The sequence below is a fragment of the Stenella coeruleoalba genome (genome assembly GCF_951394435.1).
Source record: "Stenella coeruleoalba genome assembly, chromosome: 11".
Classification (NCBI taxonomy): Eukaryota; Metazoa; Chordata; class Mammalia; order Artiodactyla; family Delphinidae; genus Stenella; species Stenella coeruleoalba.
In genome coordinates, this window is record NC_137157.1 from 99,525,731 (window position 1) to 99,544,462 (window position 18,732).

The window sequence follows — 18,732 nt, forward strand, 5'->3', positions numbered from 1 at the left end:
ATACAGACCAATGGAGTAGAGAACCCAGAAATAATTGATTTCTGACAAAGGTGCCAAGACCATTCAATGGGGGAAAGGTCAGTCTTTTCAGCAAACTGGAAAAACTGGATATTCCCACATGCAAAAGAATGAAATTGGACCCTTACCTTACACCATATACAAAAATTAGCTCAGAATGGATCAAAGACCTAAACTTAAGAGCTAAAACTATAGAACTCTTAGAAGAAAACATAGAGGAAAATCTTTGTGACACTGGATGAGGCAATGATTTCTAAGATAAGACACCAAAAGCACAAACAAAAGAACAATAGATAATTTCGACTTCATCAAAATTAAAACCTTTTGTGCATTAAAGGACACTATGAAGAGAGTGAAAAGATGACCCACAGAAAGGGAGTAAAATATTCGCAAATTATATATCTGATAAGGGATTAACACCCAGAATATGAAAAGAACTTCTATAACTTAAAGAAGAACAAACAACCCGATTAAAAAATGGATAAATGACTTGAATAGACATTTCTCCAAAGAAGATATACAAATGGCCAATAAGCACATAAAAAGACGATCAACATTATTAGTCATTGAGGATATGCGAATCAAAACCTTAATGAGATACTACCTCTTACCTTTAGGATGACTATTATGAAAAATAAATAAATACAAAAAAAAAAAGAGTTGGCAAGGATTGGAGAAATTGGACGCCTCATGAGAATCAGAAGCTGGTGAGAATGTAAAATGATGCAGCCACTGTGGAAAGCAGTCAGGCAGCTCCTCAAAAAGATAAACAGAGGCTTCTCTGGTGGCGCAGTGGTTGAGAATCTGCCTGCCAATGCAGGGGACACGGGTTCGAGCCCTGGTCTAGGAAGATCCCACATGCCACGGAGCAACTAGGCCCGTGAGCCACAACTACTGAGCCTGCGCATCTGGAGCTTGTGCTTTGCAACAAGAGGGGCCACGACAGTGAGAGGCCCGCGCACCGCAATGAAGAGCGGCCCCCACTCGCCTCAACTAGAGAAAGCCCACGCACAGAAACGAAGACCCAACACAGCCAAAAAAAAAAAAAAAAGATACACAGAGTCACCATATGATCCAGCAATACCACTCCCAGGTATTTACCCCAAAGGAGCGAAAGCAGGGACTCAAACAGATACTTGTGCTCCACTGTTCATATCAACAGTATACACAGTAGCCAGAAGTTGGAGACAACCCAAGTTGTCTGTCCACAGATGAGTGGATAAACAAAATGTGGTACATACAATGGAATATTATTCAGCCTTAAAAAGGAAGGAGATTCTGACCCATGCTACAACAGGGGTGAACCTTGAAAACATTATGCTGTTAAATGTCAATCACAAAAGGACAAATATCATATGATTCTACTTATATGAGGTACCTAGAATAGGCAAGTTCATAGACCCGGAAGGTATTAGAATAATGGTTGCCAGGAGCTGGGGGTTCAGGATATGGGGAGTTAGTGTTTAGTGGGTGTGGAATTTCTGAGATGATGAAAACATTCTGGAAATGGATAGTGGTGATGGTTGCACCATATTATGAATGGACTTATTGCCACTGAATTGTCACTTAACATGGCTAAAATGGTAAATTTCGTGGTACAGATGTTTCACCACCATAATTTTAAGAAAAAGAAATAGAACCTACTTTCAGTCATGAGAAAACAGACAAATCCAAATTGTGGGTCATTCTCCAAAATGACTGACCTGCACTCCTCAAAAATGTCAAGATGATGCAAGGGAAAAAAACGGGAGTAGGGTCCGGTTACAGATTAAAAGAGACTTGAGAAACAAGGCGCCCAAATGCAATGACTAATCCTTGATTCTACTTCAGTTTTTTTTTAAAAAGGCGAAAAGCTATAGAGGGCATTGTACGGACAATTGGGAAAAGTGACTGTGAACTGTGTATCAGTGTTCAGTTTCTTCAGAGTAACGTGATATTGGGGCTATGCAGGAGAATACTTTTTTTTTTAGAAGATCTGTGCTGAAGTATTTAGGGATGGTGTCTGCAACTTACTTCCAAATGAGGGGGAAATGTGTAACTATAGAAAGAGATAAAGTAAATATGAGAGCATTGATGAATGTAGGTGAAGGGTTTAAGAATATTCATTGCACAAGCCTTTCCACTTTTTCAAAATTAGAGGAAAAGGTGGGGTAGTCATTCAAATGACTAGGGAAACACTGACTTTCTGTGACCCTGTGACCAGACTTGGATCTGTTTGCTATACTGGGTCATCCTGTCCTACAGAACTCACTCCCCAGAGATGCTGACGTGGATGCTTTGGGAGGTGAGAATAGATGCTTCTGTCAAGAGCATCTTGGTAGGGGCCCTCCACTCCCTTCCAGGTTGCTTCTCTGCTCTCCCACGCCACCAGCTATGACCACTTGGGGACCTACTGTGTTGCGTTCCTCTGTGTATCAAGACATTAAGCCCCTAAGGCAGGACCCTGTCTCTCTTTTCCTATAACCCTCCCTCCCCCCAAATCCCTAACCCCATGCTTTGTATGAAGCTAAATCCATAGGAAGTACCTAGTAAATATTTTTCTGTTCATTGACTGTTGACTTTGTCCATACAGAGGCATGTGTGGAAGCATAAGTGGTCAAGGATGAGGCCGAAAGGTTTACCCTCACTAAGGTATGAAAATGTTGCTGGGTAGGGCCTCGCGGAAGGAATGTCAAGTGTGGGCTTTGACACCACCTAATTCTCTGAGGCAGCCAAGTGTTACTGATTTAGGTAGTGACTCGTGCTCAGGGCTGGGGTAAAAGAAAGACAGCCTCAGCAAATGCTTCTGAGTACCTACGCACAGAATGTCCCCAGCCGGGCCTATGTGGCAACTGCTCTCACGACCCAGTGAATTCTTCCCAAGGAAGCAGAGCCAGACGGAGGACTGAGGACCTCAAAGAAGGGAGCTCTCATTCTGGCTCCTGGAACAGAGCTGCTGTGCCTGGAGGGGTCTGCACCACCTGGGATTCAGGGAGAGCAGCACGAGCCCTCGTCAGAAGGTGGAGGGGAGGACGAGCCCCTGCAGCACGTTAGCAGGAAGGGGCTGCCCACCCGTAGCCAGCTGCAGGAGACACCAGGCCTGCAGCATTTCACCTCCAGCTGGGACACCAGTGCTGCTGTGTCGCACTGTTGTTAAGTGAGCGCAGGCTGGTGCTTCCTGTCTTGAGTAATTTTTCAATGAGGCTGGAAGAATTAATGGGTAAATTTCCTCTCTATCCCAGCCAGGGCTTCCAGGAGGCAGGCCCTCAGCTCCACTGTTGCAGTCTGTTGTTAGTCCTATTAAATCACTAGCATGGACACAAATTCAATTTGATACTTTATTACATACTCTCTTGTACTTGTCTCTGATTATTTAATCTAAGTCCTGAATCCCCCCCACAAAATGACAAGCCTCTTGGGGAACATGCTGTATGCTGCTTTGCCACCTATGCTCCCTTCCACATCCTGTATGGACACAGAAAACATTAGGTACACAAGAAATATATGGGAATAGGTAAAGCGTCTATTTATATCCATATTATGTAATACTGCACAGCAGTTAAAAAGAACGAGGTGGATCCACATGTTCTGACATGGAAAGATTTCCAATTCATATTACTGTGTCCAAAAAGCATCATCAGGCATAGTATGAAACCCTTTACATAGAAAGGACTAATAGAAGAAACAAGGCCTTGGTCCAGATATGTTTATTTCCTTTCTTATATATCCCCCCAGTCACAGACATTGTTATAACTAGTGTAGAACTCAGTAACTTCCTGTATTTTCCTTTTCAGAAGGAATTGTTGGTAATGTTAACTAAATAATACGTGGAAGGCGGTTAGCACAGACTTGCCATGATAATAGTCACACTCATAGAGCACTTATATGGGGCAGGCATTGCTCTTGGTGCTTTACATCAATTAATTCATTTCACCCTCATAATAGTCCTGTAAGCAACTGAGGCACAGAGAGGTTAAGTAATTTGCCTTTGGTTAGACAGCCCAGCAAGAAAATTGAAGACCCAGGATTCAAGCCCAAGCAGTCTAGCTCCAGAGCCTGTTTTCTTAACCACTGTGCTGAAGGTGTTGAAAACTGTGCCCTTTCACACCCCTTCTCTTCCTTCCCTCAGTGATGGCACTCAGAACATGGTGTGACAATTAACTGAAAAGAAAAGAGAATCCTGGGTCCCACCCTAACCTATGGCTTTATCTGTGGATTTGAAGGTTTGAGGTATACCTATAAGGAGCTACTGATGCCTTCTGGAAACTATGTGTGGGTTGCTACTGAGAGATCATGACCATTTGCCATGATTGTGTGTAGTCACGGGATATACATAGATTCTCCGGCAAGCGCCTCCTGAGGACGATTTTAGTCCCAACTGTGGATCCTATTAAGTAGAACCTCAACTTAGCAGACAAGGCTGATGGTTAGGGGTGTAATGGCCCCCACCTGATGGAAGGAAGGGTCGGCCTGATAACTGTTTGAGGATCGTTGGTAGGCGAAGGCTCTTGGCACCTCCAAGCCCCGAGGCATGACAACCAATGCTACCTCAAAGTGAATCGGGAGGCTCTGCCCCAGGCCCAGGCCCCCAGTAGCCTGTTGGGTGTGGGGACTGCATTGTGTTTCGTGCTGTTTCAGGTTAAACCAGCACGCCTCAAGTTTGCCAGACCTAGCACCCCAACAACATGTACCCCCAGCTCACACATGGAATGTTTGCTGTGTGGCAGCCAGGTGCACTTGGAACCGGCACGGATGATCTCATAAAGCAGGGAAGCTGAACAGTTAGTCAGATGATTAACACGTTGTTGAGATGGAGGAGGTGTGCGTCATTTAATGAAAATATCTGGACGCTGCAGAATCAGGAGTTTCCACATTGGGGGCAGCTTAGGAACCATCTTATCCAAAGTCCGTATTTTACAAATGTGGAAACTGAAACTTTAAAAAAGGTTAACTATAAGGGCTTTCCACCTGATAACGTGTAGTTTTTTAAAATACAGTATACCTGGAGCCATGGCACTGTGGGCTGCTCAGACTTCCCCTCCCTGGCTCCAGGGCCTTCAACTACAGTCATCAGTTCATCTCAGGTGCCTGGTAACTTGTTCCTCCTCCCCTTTTAACCGTATTTAAAATTTTTCGTTGTTCTGTTCATATTGTGTTCACTCACATGTAGAAGGAGAATCATTCCCACCCCACCCCTCTGTGGCTCTATTACCGCAGACATCTCCCACCTTCAGTACCAGGTGAATGGAGGGCTGGAGGTTGGAGATGGGGTAAGAAGTGACCTTCATAAATTGTCTGCATCCCCTTTGTCGAGGGATCTTAAGGCATGGGTCCTCCAGGTGGTTTTCAGGCTTTTCTCTTATGTAGTTATGTTTACAAGGTGGAATTACTTGGCGATTGGCCTGTACTATTTTTATAATAAATAATAAAAGCCAGCCATAGCCTTACTGATGTCTCATCAAAACAAAAACCCTGTCTTCCACGTGTACAATGTGTCTGATTTTCAAAGCTGTCACTTACACTTTCTCACACAGTCCTCGCCTCTCACTGAGAAGAGGTTTTCCTGGGGGTGTGAGATGTGTCTACTCCGTGGGGACAAGCGGGAGAAGACCTGGGAGACTTGTCCTTCTCAAGCACTCTGCCCACTGGAGGGGGACTGCCCAGAAGCGCCCCGTGCCTTACTTTCCCCTTCTCTGGGTTCATGATGTTTATGCTTGATCTGCAGATGAGTTCCCACTGGAGAGGCTTTGGACAAATGCGGTGCCTTGTTCGTTCTCTGCAGGGTCCAGAGGCGGGAAGGGGCATGAGGATGGGAGGCGGAATGTGCCCCGAGCCTGGGTGCTTCTCACAGGAAGCCAGGAAAGAATTCCAGATCACAAGCGTTGATTAGATCCCTGTGCTAAAAAAACAGGCTCTAGGGGAAATCTTTTCTAACAATTCCCTAGAGCTGGGTTATTTCCTAGCCTGGCCCCCCAAATGTGACTCCGGGGCAGAATGGGGCTGACCACAGCCATTCTTCAGCATGGTCCTGGCATGGCCTCACCCGGAGGGAGGGCAGGCAGGGGTAACGCGCACAGACAGCGAGGAGGTGAATCCCAGCGGAACCACTCCTTAACTGTGACATTCAGCAAATTAAGTTCTCTGAACTGCATGTTTTCTCTTTTGTAAATGGGGGTTAGTGATTGCCGCACTGTTGCCCTGAAAAATCAGGCAAAGAAATACGCAGAGGGCCTGCTTGACGTAAAGTAAGCGCTCGGAAAGTGGTGTCTGGGGTCACTAACGGCCTAGGGGAAGCGCAGGGAAACCCAGCAGGAAGCCAAAGACTCCGGGCAGAGAAGGAACCGAAATAGCCCCGTAGGCCCCGCCCACGGTCAGCGCGTCCGCTCCGCGAGGCGCGGCGGGAAGAGGCCCCTCTGCCCTCGGGCCGGAGCCACGGGGTGGGGAGGGGGTGTTTTGCTTCAGCAAAGGGCGAGGGCTGGCCTCGGCCTTCTGCTGGGGAAGGAAGCCATAACAGCCACGTAACAAAAGCTCAAGGCCAAACCCACCACCCGCCCAGCGCCAGAACTCCGCTTCCTCTCCGCGGGCTCAACCCAGTCAGCTGACCTCGCTTTCGCTGGGCCGGGCCCGCGGAGTGGTCCAACGGGTCTCCTCGCAGCCAATCGGCGGTGGCCGGGCTTCCTCTCAGCCAATCGGCGACGGCCAGGGCTCCTCGCAGCCAATTGGCGGCTGCCCGGCCTCCTTGCGGCCAATCAAAGGCGGCCCGGCTCCTCGCAGCCAATCGGCGGCGGCCGGCGCGCGGCCTCCTGGCTCTGCGCCGGCCGGTCTCTCGTGGCGCGTGGGGCGGGAAAGGTCGGATGCAGTGGACGTCCTGTAGATTACGTGGTAACCTCCGTGTAAGGAGTCTTCTTGTTTGTAAAGAGTGTTCTCGTTTCCACGGGGCCCTTGCCAGCGGCTGCACTGGGCCGAGCCTGTTCTGGGGCCCTCAGAGCATCCGTTAGGGGCTGCCCCGGCCCGGGAAACAGCGCCTTCTCTTCGCTCCAGAAGCAGCCACTCGCGACCCCGGCTGACCCTAGCTGACCGCCCCGTATCTTGCTCGTTGACTGGCTGTTTCGGCCGCTCAGCCCCGCAGCCCGGGCTGGGGGGTGGTCTTTGCAAGTACATTTCGGAAGAAATGCTTGCAGCGTCACAGGTCCAGCCTACGCGGGCCCAGATGCTGCTGCAGAGCCCAGAACCCGTGAACCCTTGCCTCTGCCCTGCTGTGTTCCTGGGACTGGACCTCCTGCCTTTCACTTAATTCTTACAGGAACCCTGTGTGGGCATATCATTTTCGTCCTGCAAATGAGGAAACCAAGGTGCCCAGCGTAACAGTTCTACAACTACTGAGGGTCAGTTGGCAACGTAGCCAAAATTTCTTTTAAGTGACTGGGCTTCGTACCAGGACACCACGTAGAGTCTAGACTCAAATCCCCATGGCTCCCTTGTCTGCCTGGGGGAGCAAACAGCAAGGCCAATCGATCTAGACCTACTTAGTAGATCTTTGCTTCCCTAGAGCAAGGTTTAAGCCCTTTCCAACCCCTCTCACACTGTGGGAGCAGTCAGTCCACCGTTTAAATAGGAACCACACTTTGGGGGTGAATCCTGAGTTATCGGCTCTTAGATTTAAATAGCACTTTCCTTGACCCAGCAAGCCGGGGTCAGCTGCCTCTGAAGCACCTCTGCATCCTTTTCTTGGTAGCCGGTGTCACACCACCTACTGCAATTACCTCTTTCCTTCTGTCTCCTGCAGATGGAGGGAGGCTGCCTGAGTGCAGGAAACGAACACGTCTTGACTAACCTCAGCATTTAGCTGGGATGCGCCCAGGATGCCAGTGTTCCCCAGGAGCTCCGTGTGAAAACCACTGAACTAGAGTTTGGAAGTTAAAAGTAAGTCAAGAGGGGAAACTGCAGACAGCTATGAAAGCTTGACCTTTAATAGTCATGACAATAGTAATCAACGCGGCTGTCATTTATTGAGTGTTTATTAAGTAACAGGTATTTTCATAAGTGCTTTAGGGCAGTGCTTCTCACACTTAAACGTGCCTTTGAATCACAGGGGGATCTTGTTCCGATTCCATCCATCTGGGGGGCGGGGCTGAGATTCTGCAGTTCTAACAAGCTTCCAGGTGATGGTTCATGAATCATACTTCATGTATTAACTTATCCTCTGAAAACGTATCCTATGACGTAGGTATCGCTATTATTCCTGTTTTATTAAAACGTATTTTACACACAAGGAAACTGAGAGGTTAAGTATCTATGACCTTAGGTCAAAATAAATAAACTGCAGGGCAATGAGGGAGGGGAGAATGGTGTGAGTACTTATAGCTGTAGAAGGAGAAACAAAATTCTAGGCAGAGTAAACACTATTCACAGAAGGGATGCAGGGGAGGTGGCCCCGGGCTACCCAGAGGGCTGTTTCACCCATTAGGGCACCATGTGCATAGTGCTTATAAGCTTTCCAAAGGCCCCAAATATTTGAGGCCTAAAAAAAAAATGCATTGGCACCTACATATGAAAACTGAATATTTAAATTAATCATTTCAACGTTCAAATTATTAAAAGTCCTTTCAAATTTTTATACATGAAAAAATTCACGTTTAGTGAATGATATGGGTGTATTTTAGTATATTTTATAAAAAATGGGGTAGGGCCTGCCTACTAGGCCTAAGGTCTACTAAGGATAGGAGAGGCCCTGGCCACATTGGGTCTGGATGTAATCCTGAGGGCAACTGGGAGCAGGAAAATGTTCTCTGTGGCTACAGTGAGGAGAATGGCTTGGAGGGGGGCCAGGCTGGAGGCCCAGCAGCTCGAGACCAGATAGCCGTTTACAGCCTCCAGACTGCAGGACAGCTTCTGCTGAGTGCCAAGAGGACAAACGATAGCATTATACAGCCCAGTTATTTTTTGATTCCTCCAGCCCCAATCTGACTCAGCATTCTAAATTTACTTAAGATTTGGGGACACAGGTTTTGCCAAATCCTTTCTCATTAAGGCCAGTGATGCTACAGTCCAGGGGAGGTGTTTAAGAGCACAGGCCTTGAGTGGACATCCATGAATGTGAAGCTCAGTTCTGTTCCTAGCTGCGTGACTTTGCATAAATGATTTAACTCCTCTGAGCCTCGGATTCCTTTTCGGGCATATTACATTCCTCGCAGAATTAAGTGAGATAAACTACGTTTACAGCGTCTCCTGCAGAGTAGGTAGTGCTTAGAAGTAGTGGCTTTTATCCTACGGGTGCCATTGTTCTGAGACCTAGTCGAGTTTTCTTTAGGAGGGAACAGAGGGTGTGGTAAATAATCTTTTCATCAGTCTCCTGAGGTAGAAATTCTTATCCCCGTTTTGCAGATGAGGAAACTGGAGCTCAGAGATGAGATACCTCAGCTCAGTGGACTAGGGGCAGACAGTGGGGAAGCTGGCATCTTGTTTGGTTTTCCCTGTGTTTGTGCGCTCTCTCCAGCAGTTGGTATCTGCTGCTCCGCCACTCCTGCGCCCCATACCTCTTCCCCTTAGTCATGGCATGACTCGGGCCTGACGGCCAGCGGCCGCCGCTGAGCACTCTCCTCCAGTGGCACCCACCTCTATCCCCCTTCTTCCCAGCCTTGCCTGACCTCCCTACCACCTTGCCCCCCGATTTTACAGCTTCTGGATTTCCCTTATTAAAGAGCTCGTCTCTGAAACTCAGAACTGCCCTGGCCCGGGATGCCTTCCAGGGTCCCTCCCTTTAAAGGGTGTAGATAAGTAGGTCACATCAGGGTGGTGGGGGAGGACGCTGACTTCTTATGGGAGGAGGAAAAAATACTGCAGGTCCCATGGAGAATGGAAAACAAAATAACAGCGCTCCCTTCTGTCCCTGTCTCTCTGTCCCTCAGCCTCTCTGCGCCGCCCCCCCCCCCCGTCTTTTTTTAACATCTTTATTGGAGTATAATTGCTTTACAATGGTGTGTTAGTTTCTGCTGTATAACAAAGTGAATCAGTTCTACATATACATATGTTCCCATATCTCTTCCCTCTTGCGTCTCCGTCCTTCCCACCCTCCCTATCCCACCCCTCTAGGTGGTCACAAAGCACCCAGCTGATCTCCCTGTGCTACGCGGCTGCTTCCCACTAGCTATCTACCTTACGTTTGGTAGTGTATATATGTCCACGCCACTCTCTCACTTTGTTACAGCTTACGCTTCCCCCTCCCCATATCCTCAAGATCATTCTCTAGTAGGTCTGTGTCTTTACACCCCACCCCCACCCACCCCCGTCTTGCACAGTGACAGTCCCCTGCGGGCTGCTGTTACTGGGAAATGCATGTTGGGACAGTACAGGCGATCCTGAACTCTTGGGGTCTGGGGACACCAGTGGACGCTGCACTGAACAGAAGCTTGTCTAGCCCTTGCTCTCCTCCTTCCCCCCGCCTCCTCTTCCACCCGCTAGGCTGCTGAAGACAAGGGATCTCAGCTTTCACCCAGAGCCTGCAGCTTCTGCTCCTTGAGCGCGGCAGCCTGGAAGCCGCCTGGGGCCGGGAAGGCCCTGGCTGTCTGTCCGGCTCACAGAGGCTGCTATGGCAACCAGAGCAATGACGGGTTTGGCAAGATCTCCTGTTTCCCCACCCCACCCCTCCCCCTCCCGAAGGCCGCTCACAGCAGGGGGTGTGGATGAGCATTAAATCACGTAGGTTGCTGGGAAAACCAGGAAGGCAGAGGCAGAGACAGGGCGTGGCACTAAAGGTCCAGCACTGCCAGCCCCGCCCTGCCCTGCGATCCACAGGGACTGAGCGCTGTTTGAATCATAACACTGGGCGGCCACATTTCTAGGAAACTGCAGCTGAAGGGGAAAGGTCCCGGCTGCGTGAAGGAGAGCAGCCTGGCTGCATACAGATTAGGACTGAAAACGTGTTCCCCTGGCACGAGGCAAGCACACAAAACAAAGAGCGAAGCCTGAGCCTCGCACCCGGGGGTGAGCTGCCCCGGTTCCTGGACGGGGGCGGTGGAAGCAGGGAGGTCACCTCGGAGAGGCCCAGGGGTTTCCCATTTTCCTGGCTGGGGCCTGGCGAGCTCCCAGCTCCGAGGCTGGCCGTCCAGGACACGGCAGCCCTTTTGTAGTGACGCGCCGGATTGCATGACCCCACCTGGCTGGTGTTTGAGAACTGCCCCCGCCCTCCCTCCTCCTGTCCCCAAGGCCCTGTGCCTTTTTTTCTCCACCCCAAGAGAAAGTGAGCACCCCCGACCCGGCGGCCGTGCGGGGTGCCCTGTGGGAAAGTCCCACTCTTGCCCGGAGTTGCCCTCCTCGCGTAGATGCAGGGCTGGGTGACGGGAGAGAGACATCCATCTTCACCGGTGCCCTTCATCATGCTTAATCTCCCTAGTGGAGTGGGCCTGTCTAAAACACCTGTTTCCCAGGCTGCAGTAACCCCAAACCATCTCTCATCAGAGTGGGTGTAAATCCCCACAGGTGTGCGGCAGGCAGGTAGCAGCAGTGACAGTGTGGGGTGCCTGCACGAAAACGAGAAGTCTGGACCTAGGAGGCGCAGAGCCTTTGTGCTCTCAGAAAGTGACTGGCAGCCCCGCCTCCCTGGCATCTGCTCCAGCCCGGGCCCTTGCTTTGCCAGCCTCCCTGCCTGACCCTGGGTGGGCTGCCTTCCTCTAGGTCTGGTGCCAGTGCTATGCCTTGGCTTATCGATCTAGCATTACCTGGGAGAGACGGGGCCAGTCTTGGAGCCTCCATACTGCCCACTGTCCCAGCATCAATCAGCCGTGTCTCAGCAGTGGTTCTGAAACTTCATGTGCATCAGAATCACCAAGGGACATGTGAAGATACAGACTGCTGGGCCCGGTGCCCAGGGTTTCTGATCCTGCAGATCTGGAGTGGGGAGTGAGAATTTGCATTTCTAACAAGCTCCCAAGGGACGGGAAGCAGCTGCACCAGGACCACATCTGAAAACCACTGAGCCAGAGCAGAGCAAAAAGAAAACCTAGATTTGAGTCCTGCCCTGTCACTCACTGCCCTGATGCGGCGCGTGGCTTCCCTGAGTTTCAGTTTCTCCTCCATTAAAGGCAGAGTCGTGGCCACGGGGTGGGTGGGAGGATTATTTGCTTCTAGTATTCGAAAGACCCTTTCACTGTGCCTGGCAAATTGCCTGGCAAACTCCTCAGTAAATACCCACATACGTGGGTGAGTCAACAGATACAGTATTTACTGAGGAGTTTGCTGTCTAGATACGCGGCCCAGTGTGGTGGCTGATTTGGACAGGTCACTTGTGAGGATTCTGAAGGCCCAATTAAACATCACACATCTCTGGACCTCAGTTTTCTTCTGAAGGCCTTAGGTCTGCTAGGTCTGCCCCTCCAGGTCCCATTTCTAAGCCCAGCTCTGGGAGGGGGTTAGGTGTTGGGAGACACAGCCACTGTTTTCATTCCTTTCCCACCTCTTTCCAGGACCTCCATCTGAGAGCCCAGGTGATTCTGCAAAGCACAGAACATCCATCACCAGAGTCATTGGTCACTTCATCCCAGAGGAGAGTGACACGGCCTTCAGGGTCCATTATGATCTGGTTCCAACCTGCCTTTATAATCACATTTCTCGCTGTCTCTCCTCCATTTACCATGTAGTCTAGACGAACTGGGTTACTCATCCTTCCCCAAATACGCCCCATGATTTTCTGCCTTTGTTCACACTGCCCTCACGACTAGAATGTCCTCTGCTGCTCAGGGTCCTGTTCGTGCTTCCGAGGTCACCCAGTGACCACCTCCTCCAAGGAGGCACCCCAGATCTTTCTGTCATCAGTCTCTCTGTCTAGCTATCACCTCTGTATCTCTCTATTTAATACAAGTGATTTTTACATTTTTCTGTGGGTGGTAGCTGGACATGTTATTAGAATCGTCAGGTATAGAATGTAACTCAGGGATGCAGCCCGCCACTCTCCAACTCGTGTCTGATAGTGTCCCTCTGAAGGGGCTCAGTGGTCTGCAGGCTGTCCCTGGATTTCACATTTCTGAAGTCTATTTTTGGAGCACTCTCAGATGTGAAAAACAAGAGTTGCGATACTACGTAAAACTTTTAAAAAGTGGGACAACCGCTTAAAAGGAGAAGCCTACTTACATAAAAGATTAGTCAGCTGTTTATTTCTGTGGTAATCAGAGATGGGGAATTAATAGGTATGTGTATACATATCCGCTGTGGCGCCTGGTCACAAATCTTCTCATTTGCCTATAGGCACATCTGCTTCTTTGATCTTCTTTTTTAAACTGCAGGTTTTTTTCTCTTCTAAATATAATATACGGGTTGGTAGAAAACATGTAGAGGAAATAAAAAGTAAAAATATAATAAAAGTAAGAGAAGAAAATAAGTATAATCCAGAAATAACCAGTATTAACATTTTGGCGTGTTTCTTGTGAATAGTTTTCCTGCACGTATTTACTCTATATGATTTTTAAAGGAAATTGGGCTAAATGTTTATATACTTCTGTATAAACATTCTGTATATATTATTACTTTTTTGAATTAAGATATAATTAGAATTTTGGTATTACTTTAAATAGTCTTCCCAAACATTGAAAAAAAATATTCCACGATATCATTCACAGATGTACCAAAATTTACTTAACCATTCCTTCAATGTTGGACACTCCATTTTTGTTATGAATAATATTTCAGTGAACATCCTCACACCTCTGAACGTGTGTCTGATTATTAGGCTGATTCTAGAAGTGGGGTTACTGGGTCATTTTTAAGTCTCTTGGTACGTACTAACAAGTTGTTTTCTGGACTTCCATCTGAAAATATTTCCCGAGCACTTTGTCTACAGCCTCCTATTCATGAGTAGTTTTTCCTCCACTCTCATTGCATTCTATCCGTCTCTCTCGTGCTGTACTTCACCCCTTCCACACTGCATTTGCATTTGGTATGTAGGAGTCTTAGTTATTCTAGTAGGAGACCATCTCCGACCATCTTCCTGTCTGCTTCCACATCCAGCACAGGTGGGAAAAAGGGGGCGGAGGACTGAATCTATTTAGGGGAGTCTGCAAACAGGAGACGAGCTCAGTTTGGGAAGGCGCAGGGAGGGCAGCTTGGACTCCATGCTCTGGGTCGGGGTGCAACTCTGGCTGAAGGGGAAGAAAGGGATTGTCCTCACCCCTTCATACATCCAGACTCTGGGAGCTGGGGAAGGATGGAAAACGAGTCAAGTCCAGAGCCTGGTAGAGGGGCGGGTCCCGTCGTTCCCCGGGTAGAGGCAACCTGCTCTGAGGACTGTGTCACTCTTTCTCACTCGGAGCTGTCCCACTACAGCCATACCAGGCTCACAGGTCCTGACCTGGGAAAGCACCTGCAGTGTTGATTGCAGAAACTTAAATTAATGCTTTTTAGATTGGAGTTTCCCAAACTTTAGCTGTACCTTGTTCGAGATTTCAGTGTTTTATTGAAAAGAAACCAGCAGTACGCACAGACACACACACACCCGTGATTCATATCGTCTGAACCATCACACTTCTGAACAGATAGGACATAAAATTGTCCAAACATTCAGGGTGTGACCACGTGAGTCGCAAGGGCTGCCTAAGGTGTTAAAGTGTATCGTGCCACTTACTTTAGTGTCATCCTAAGCAGTAAAAATTTTGAAATCACAGGTTTAATGGATTAGTTACACTTTTTGTAATATACACTAAAACTATAACGGTAATCATGACAATAAAAGATTGTCAGGGACTTCCCTGGTGGCACAGTGGATAAGAATCCGCCTGCCAATGCAGGGGACATGGGTTCGATCCCTCGTCCGGGAAGATCCCACATGCCGCGGAACAACTAAGCCAGCGTGCTACAACTACTGACCCTGCGTGCCACAACTACTGAAGCCCACACGCCTAAAGCCCGTGCTCCGCAACAAGAGAAGCCACTACAAGGAGAAGCCCGCGCACCATAACAAAGAGTAGCCCCCGCTCGCCGCAACTAGAGAAGGCCCACCTGCAGCAACGAAGACCCAATGCAGCCAAAAATAAATTAAAAAATTAAAATCTTAAAAAAAAAAATCTTTCCAAAGAAGTTGTCAGCCATTGGTAGTACCTTTTCTACCCATCGGTGGTAATTATAGTACATCTTTGGGAAACACTGTTTTAACTAAACAGTTTATATTATAGTTAATTGTGTATATTTCCTTCACTTAATTATAATTTAATTTCTAAGGTCAGGTATCATGGTTTCTTTGGTGCTTGGAGTGCTGAAGCTCAATGAATATTTTTCTTCCTTTGGTTTGGTTTGTCTTGGTGATGGGGTACTAAGCAATAAGACTTAACCTATGTACTTAACATAAGTGAAGTCTCTAAGGTCAGGATTATAAAGGGGAGAACAATATTGATATGCTAAAGAAAGTTGCCTGGTTTAAAGACTGTGCTATCATTATTTGGACTGGGGTGATCAGGATGGAAAACAGTAAATCGTTCACATTCTAGCTGTCATTCTTGGAATAAATAACACATTTACAAGTTTAAGAATTGGTCTTGGGGTTATAGAACAGAGCAACATTATTTAGCTCATATAGAAATTCAACCCACTATATTGACCTCATGAAATAAGATAACTTTTCCATACCTAGCAAGCATAGAGTGAAGTATATTGTCATTGATCAGAGGACACGAGTTGAATGAATGGATAAAATGCTGAGTTACAGTAACAGAGCTTTACCACCCGTGGGAAACCATCCCCCAAACAGAGCAGGAACTATTTATTCGGTCAGTAATATCCCAGGGTCTTTATACATGTCTCTCCTCTGGATTTCACGTGGCAGCTGCCATGTGAGGAGAGGGTGAAATCGTGCCACGAGGTGACAGACACCTCCGCCTGTCCTTAACCGAAGCTCACCTTCTCAGATGACTGCAGTTTCCCCAAAAGGATCCAAGACTTAATGTGATCCAGAGGGCTGGTCGGGAAGTTGTGGAAACAATGGATAACCTTCTGACCAAGTAAACAAATGACCTAAGGGAGGTGTGAGTAAGATTCCAGAATAAAAGAGTATATTAGGGACTTCCCTGGTGGCGCAGTGGTTAAGAATCCGCCTGCCAATGCAGGGGACACGGGTTCGATCCCTGGTCCGGGAAGATCCCAAATGCCGCGGAGCAACCAAGCCCACGTGCCACAACTACTGAGCCTGTGCTCTAGAGCCCACGAACCACAACTGCTGAGCCTGCGTGCCACAACTACTGAAGTCCACGCACCTAGAGCCCGTGCTCCACAACAAGAGAAGCCACCGCAATGAGAAGCCCACGCACCGCAACAAGGAGTAGCCCCTGCTTGCCGCAACTAGAGAAGAAGCCCACGTGCAGTAACGAAGACCCAAAGCAGCCAAAAATAAATAAATAAATTTAAAAAAAAAGTATATTAAGAGAGAGAGAATAACTCTCCTTCTAGTGAAGAAGAAAAGGGCACCCTCACGGCAGCTACCTGCCAGAGGTAGAGATGTTTTTCAAGGTCTGGCTGGTCTTCCTCCGCAGTCCTACCGACCTCTTTCTTTCTGAACCTTTCTTCCAAGTGCAGAGTCCTTAGCCTGTAACTTAGGGTTGTTTAACCCATCCGCACGTAAGAAACTTGTTCTTCAGAGACTGAAAATGAACACTACTGTTTCCTTAGCTACTCAGGATCCAGTGGAAGCAAGAACCAGACGAAGTAAAAAGAGAAAACACCCCTGGTCAGAAACTTGGGTTGGAGTCCTGACTGACGACCTTATAGTTGACCCCCTCATGGTTTCCTTAACTCCTTCATTGAACAAATATTTTCTGAGCAACTGCTGTGTACCAAGTGCAGCCCTGGACACTAGGGATCCAGCAGTAAATAAACAGAGGAGGCCCTGCTCTCCTGGAGTTTATGTCCTAATGAGAGTGATTAGGTTGAATAAGTAAGCAATAAACAAATAGCATAACTGCACCTAGTGATGGATAAGGACAAACTGGGAGGAGGTTTCCTCTGAGGGGGGAAGGGAAGGTCTCCCCGAGGCAGTGGCATTCCAGCCAAGACCTGAAAGTGTTAGAGGAGACCAGGCAAGCAAAAAAGCATTCCAGGTGGAGGAACCAGCAAATGAGATGAGACCACGTTTGAGGCTGGTTGGCAAGGAAAGCCACACTGAGATGTGGTCATACTGCATCAATGGTTTGGACACAGGTCTCCAAGCAATCCTAGAACCTCCCTGGTTTTGTCCCAGGGGTGGAGGGGCTGAGGCGGAGGCTCCCACCACCCTGCCCCACATACCCAGCAGCTCCCCTTCGATCTGAAGCATGTATGGGGTGCTGCTTAAGATTGTGCTTGAAGAACAGATTCTGTGATCAAAAATGCTTGATCTCCAGAGTCCTTCTCCATCCTTCAACTGTTCGACTCTGAAAGTTTCTCATCAACCTCTGTGATCTCTAAATTAGGAGGGTCGACCCTGTTCAGTAGACAGAGTCAGAAAGTACTGATCCCAGCGACTTGACCCTCTCCCACCAGAACACTCCTCTGCCTCCTGCGATGCTGGACTGGACCTTCGGGTGCCGCCACACCTGTCCCAGGGAGGGGAGCACAGGTCTCTGCTTCCTCCTGGTCAATTACCCTGACGTCCTTCCCTTGCCCTGTTCAAATGAGACGCTCTGTCCTGTGGGGAGATTTGGGGAATGGCTCCAGTTTTTTCCAACCTGTGAAATGCAGAGCTGGCCAGCTGCCCCCTCCCTAACCCCAAACTCCTATCTTTCCCCCTCTCTGCAGAACTGCCTGGCAGCCCTCAAATAAGTCCTGGGGTTTGGGGAAAAGCACCCTTTGGACTGTGAAATGGTTTTCTGGTAATACCAGCGTAATTAACTCTTTGACAGGAGGAAGCAGAGGCCAAGAGGGATTTAAACAGTACATTTCTCACATATTTCAGAACAAGCAGAGAACCAGGCAGGGAAGCAGAGACAAAGGGAATGGGCGCAAGGGGAGAATATCGAGTGACCAAAACATTCATCCTTCCTCCCCAACTTCACCTCTGCTCCCCGTCTCCACTCCCCTTTCTCCCACAGAGAACTTACTTGAAGGTCGATGATTCCGCTTTCTGGTTCCATCCTGCTGCCTTCACAGGCCAGCGTTGGTCAGACTGCATGGGCTGCCCAGGCTCTGCCGTCTGGTCTCTGCTGTTTTCTCTGGGTGGGAGAGAGCTCCCGGCTGGCGAGACAGACCTGCTATCCACCCATCTGATGTGGGATGCCGTCCTGGTCTCGGCCCCTGGGGAGTGTACACGTGCATACACGTGTGCGTATGTGTGTGTGTGCCCACGTGTGCACGCTCCAGGCAGTGGCATGTGGCACATTGACAGGTGGCCTTTTGAGTTGGTGGTGACAGCATTGTTTTTACCCCAGTGGCCCCAACGCCCCTCCTGCCCCAGAGGAGCCGTCTGAGGCCACCCAGTCTGCTTTGAGCTAGAGCTTTACTAAACCCTGTGGATTTATCCTGGAAATTGAGGAACAGCCTGAGGACACCGTCTGACTTCACGCTGGTGGAACTGAGTGGGGTCTCCAGTCACCAAGGGTGGGTGGCCTCCAGCGTATTCCCAAGACTGAAGCTTAGGGATTTCTGCTCTTTCCTTTGTTCCCTCTGTCCCTAAAAGTTAAAAAAAAAAAAAATTGTAGTTTACCTAATAGACCCAAAGCATAAGCCTTATTCTACGAAGTGAGTGAACAATACATTTTTATTGACAGGTTGGTTGTCATTTTCTCC

At 48.6% G+C, this 18,732-nt stretch overlaps 1 long non-coding RNA gene across 4 annotated transcripts in view; it reads left to right on the plus strand.

Moving 5' to 3' along the window:
• Nucleotides 1-18,732, plus strand: part of LOC307194347 — a 117,409-nt gene that overhangs the window by 47,266 nt on the left and 51,411 nt on the right. For all 4 annotated transcript variants that reach the window (XR_013830550.1, XR_013830551.1, XR_013830552.1 and 1 more), the window contains exon 4: nucleotides 7,784-7,920. This is a non-coding gene — a long non-coding RNA (uncharacterized lncRNA). The remainder of the gene's footprint in view (nucleotides 1-7,783; nucleotides 7,921-18,732) is intronic.